The following is a 5,270-nucleotide window of genomic DNA, read 5'->3' on the forward strand; positions in this document are numbered from 1 at the left end:
TATCATCGTATTCAGGGAACCCATGGCCAGGATAGCTGTCGTCGTCCTCTTCTTCTTCATTGCCTTCCATCATAACCCCTCTTTCTCCGTGTTTGGTCCAAACATTATAGTGGGGCATGAAACCGGACTAAAACAGGTGGACGTGAATGGTTCTTGACGTAGAGTAATTGCGACCATTCTTACAGCCAGCACATGGACAAGGCATAAAACCATCCGCCCGCTTGTTTGCCTCAGCCGCAAGCAGAAAAGTATGCACGACCTCAACAAACTGGGGAGAGCATCGGTCATCGTACATCCATTGCCGGCTCATCTTCATTACACAAACCGAATAGACCAAATTAATACAAGTTCATACATAAAGTTCATACAACACTTAAATGCAACAAACAAATAACTCTCTAGCTAAAGCATTTAAATGCAACAACAAATGCGATCAAGATCGCAACTAAGGTAACAATTGATCCAACAGCATAATGATACCAAGCCTCACTATCGATGGCATATTTTCTAATCTTTCTATTCTTCAAGCGCATTTTCTCCATCTTGATCTTGTGATCATCGACGACATCGGCAACATGCAACTCCAATTCCATCTTCTCCCCCTCAATTCTTTTCAATTTTTCTTTCAAGTACTCATTTTCTCTTTCAACTAAATTTAACCTCTCGACAATAGGGTCGGTTGGAATTTCCGGTTCACATACATCCTAGATAAAAATATCTATGTCAACTTGATGGGCATAATTTGTCATAAACACGAAATGCAACAAATAGTTTTAAAAGAGAATATACCACATTCGAATCATAACAAGGACGAGGGCCGACGGGGACGGATATCAAAACCATGGCACTATGTATAACAAACAACGTACGAGTAAGATAATTATTACATGATTAACTATATATCCAAATCACACAAACATCAATTTTTTATATAAAATTTCATGAACAAGCGGCTCACCACAAGGTGGTGCCGGTGACGGGACGGTGCGGGCGATCGACGGTGGTTACGACAGAGATTTAGAAGGCACTAAGTAAACCACACCTACATATGCAAACTAAGTATTATTTTTGACCTCAAATTGCATATAAATCAAATACTAGCACATATATATATTTCCTCCCAAATTACTAAACTCACAAATTAGTAACTATACAAAGCATGGGAAGAGCTAATCTAGCAATGAGAGATGAAAGGACAAAGTTGCTAACCTTTGTGATCACTTGAATGGATGGGGGCCTTCACATCTTGACAAATTTTGGGCAAAATGTGTGATGAGCTCGAGGGGAGGAGAGGAAGAACAGAGAGGAGAGGAGAGGGGAAAGGGGGAAGAACAGAGCGAGCTAGACGAAGGGTTTATATGCAGGAGGACCTATAGTACCGATTCGTGGCACGAACCGGTACTAAAGGTGCTGGAGGGGGCCCAGACTGACAACATCCTGCCACCACCCTCATTAGTACCGGTTCGTGGCACGAAGCGGTGCTAAAGATTAGCCACGAACCGGTACTAATGAGAGCGGCCCGGCTAGCCGTTGGAACCGGCACTAATGTATACAATTGTGCCGGCTCTAATACAAACCGGCACTAATGTGCTGCACGTTTGACCCTTTTTCTACTAGTGGGTAAAGCTCAAAATCTCTAAAATACTAAAGGATATTTTTTGCATAAAAGTGATTTAGGGACATCATATGTCACCCCCAAATTTTGGTGGGATTTTTAAATGAGTTTATCAAAGGGTTGCAGTGCAAATGGGACCTTAAAACTTTATGAAAAACTATCTTAGAGAAATAAAGCTCGGGGAAAAATAATTATATAAATAATCCCACTGATAAAAGAATTGTTTTATTTGAGAGGGTAAACAAGTCCAATAATAATTGGAAAGCTTTTACTTGGGGTGTAAACTCCACAACTTAGAAGAAAAGAGAGGTTCTGAGATCAAAAATAAATCCAGAATAATGAAAATTTAATTTCCTGGCAAAATTTTAATAAACAAAACATGGTTAAATTTTTGGGGTGTTACAATATACTAAACATGATGCCCTCGCAAATCCAAGTTACATTAATTATAGCATGAATCATCGATTGTTTCTTTATTTCCGCACAAATGTAGTATCTAGTATATTTCCAATGACTAAATGCCGCCCGCATGACATCTTGCACACGAAGTTCCAGATAATATTACCAATATATAATTGAGAAAAATGATTAAATCTACTTCATTGTATCATATATATAGATAAGCGGCCAACCGTGGTTGAGCTTGCAAAACAAGGGGTTCAAGTAGGGCAATGCTTGCATTGCCTTCCTGCAGACTGATATTTTTAACGCCTACAGGTTTTGTCCAAGTGAAGGCCTGCAGCATCCTTGCAAATAACATCATTGTGATCGAGGTACCAAGTGAAATCCCAGGACAACCCCTTCTCCCACTGCTAAAAGAAATGAAACGTAGGCCTGGCTCAGTGAGAAGAACATTCACGGTATTCAAATGCCTCTCAGGACGAAACTCAAGTGGTTCGCTCCAGATCTTGGGGTTTCGGCCAAGTCCAAGCCAGCTTAAAAGGATGTGGCTATCCTTTGGGATGGTGTAGCCGGCGATAGTGGTGTCCACCGTTGCAACATGGGGTAAATTAAGAGCATGGTATGGGTGTATGCGGAAGGCCTCCCGGATACACGATTTGAGATAATTTAGCCGAGGAATGTCAGACTCCTGGACTAGTCTATCTTTACCAACAATAGCGTCGAGTTCATCTGTCACTTTTTGCATGATCTCCGGCCTGTTCATCATCTCGGCGAGCGCCCACTCAACCGTTGATGGGTTGTCGACTGCTGCAAGCACCATTTCCTACATCGGTCGATTTTGGAATAAATAAAGCAATATATACAATACAAGAAAAAAAGGTCAAAGCGTGTATAATATACTCCTTCCGCAAAGAAATATAAGAGCGTCTAGACTCTTAAATTTCTTTACAGACGTAGTATGCTTAAAAATAGTGAATGAACTTTCTGTTCAGGTAGATCCTACTAACCGCTGTTTGGGCTCTTATTTCTTGTAGGGATAGCAACGGTTGTCCCTCTGCATCTTTACGATGAACTAGGACATCCAGAAAGTCTCTCGCCCCTTTATCTTCACCACCTTTCTCAAGAGTGGATGACCTTTCATGGATCCGTTCCCGTATGATAGGGTCATGCAACTGGTTAATTGTTCTCATGACATCCATGGAAACCTCCTCATGGCCATCCAAGTCGAGGCCTACCAGGGCTGGGATGTAGTCAGACACACAGAAGCTGTACACATGGTTGAGGGCCGTGAAAAGAGCGGCAACATGTGCCTCCTCCTCATATCCAGGTCCATTAGTCGACGAAGATTGTAGGTAGCTAAAGTATCTCTTACCGAACACAAGCCTTCTTATCAGGTTCAACAGAAATGTTGTGCCACATGGCGCACGTTAACAATGTTTTTTCCATGTGGCATCTTGCCACAACAAACGGTGTTGTTAATGTACCTTACAAGGTGGTCATACTCCTCCTTCCATAGGTGGTGGAGCTTCTGCTCCATGGACGAGGTGAGGATCTCCAAGGTGAGGACGCGCTTCATCTTCTTCCACTGCTCTCCTTGCGGTGACAAGACGGAGCCCCTGTACCCGAAGCTGAATGTACCCGAGGCGAAGGTGGTGGGACGGGAGGCGAAAACTTCATCCTTCTTCCGTAGTACCTCACAGGCTATCTCCGGGCATGTCACAACAATGACATGAGTAGCTCCGAGATGGAGGCACAAGATGTCTGTGTTCATCTCCTTGAGAAGGCGATGGATCCACCGGAACACTGCCGGTTTGTTCCAAACCATCTGGTGCATGTTCCCAATGATGGGCAGTGTAGCAGGCCCCGGTGGCAGCAGATCTCGTCGTGCTGGTTGCCGCTGGGACAATACCACTCTTTTGCTTTTTCTGAGACAATACACCAGCAAGGTAGCCATGCCCATGATAACCAGCGTACCAAGAGTCATACTGCATGAGCTGGTCAGGATGCTATATGCCTATATGGACTAGAATAGATGGAAAGCTGTGGAATAGATAGGTTGGGGGTGACAAAGGGGTGTTTTAAGACTTGTGTTCGAAGGCACTCTTGCTTGGTGCATCTAACTTGGTTAGCTCTGGGTATTTGTAGGACATCCGGGGAGCTAGCTAGCTTGGCTGCAGTTCCTCCACGCGGTTCCATGCATCGTGGACGTACTCGCGTTCATATAATTAATTTGATAATTAGAGATATACTTCAGTTTGATCATCTTTGTAAATTTTTCCATCCGATATCAGAAAAAGCCTCTGCATGCTGAGGTAGTTCATATGGTGTCCTTTATCCAGACCTTTTCTCAGGTATAATTTCTGGATTTACAGCAAAACGGTTGCCTAAGCGATTATTGGTCTGTTTATTCATCCCTGAATTACACTTGCGTCATGCGTGGCCTGCATTCCTTGGAGATCAGATATTATGTCTTCTTTCACTGTCAATTTGTCCTAGTAACCAGTGGCGGAGGGTCTTGGTGACCATCCCGGTCCCCTCGCCTCTAGTAAATCTTTCGGCCTCTTTAACGTTTCTAAGTGTTTCCATTGGCACCTCAATAAATTGCTGCACGCTCCGCCACTTATGTAACAACAGTACTGAATTGATTCGACGGTGGAGGTCAGCCTCAGTCTTGATTTGTAATCTTGCACTGGGGCCGGGTTTCTTGTGGGTGTCCATCGACCCGTACATTCACTGTCTTGGAACCATTCTCTTTTCCACACACGCATTAGCACCAGCTAGCACATGCTGCACGAGTGTCTGGTTTATAGCTAGTTTCAGTTTTTCCATGAGCGTGCGAAGATGTTGACGAGTTACCAACGCTCAAACCGCGAGCGAGCGGCATACTACGACTAATCATTGATTAGTTACACGTGCATATTACACGGCGGACAAGCAAATTTTGCAATAGGACATCTGGAATAACTGTAAGGGCATGTCCAACGATGACCCGCAAACCGCACACGAATCCGTCAGCGGACAGGGAGGATTAGTCCGCGAACGATGCAGGAGCCAGCCACCCAAAGAGCTATCCACTATCTATCCGCCAGTAAAGGGCAATTTGAAATTCAAATAAGTGTCCATAGCGCGTGCTAGATCACCTTGGATAAAAGCGGCGGCGCCGCGTTGACATCGATGATGAATGGCACATCGGATGCCGGGGACTGCCTGCCCATCTACTTGGCTGCGTAGTAGTATTGAGCCTTTTAATGCT

At 44.1% G+C, this 5,270-nt stretch overlaps 1 pseudogene; it reads right to left on the reverse strand.

The window, feature by feature from the left end:
• Nucleotides 1–1,957: 1,957 nt before the first annotated feature.
• On the reverse strand, nucleotides 1,958–4,112 carry LOC119361758 (annotated as a pseudogene).
• Between the last annotated feature and the right edge of the window lie 1,158 nt (nucleotides 4,113–5,270).

This window comes from Triticum dicoccoides, chromosome 2B, assembly GCF_002162155.2.
Source record: "Triticum dicoccoides isolate Atlit2015 ecotype Zavitan chromosome 2B, WEW_v2.0, whole genome shotgun sequence".
Classification (NCBI taxonomy): Eukaryota; Viridiplantae; Streptophyta; class Magnoliopsida; order Poales; family Poaceae; genus Triticum; species Triticum dicoccoides.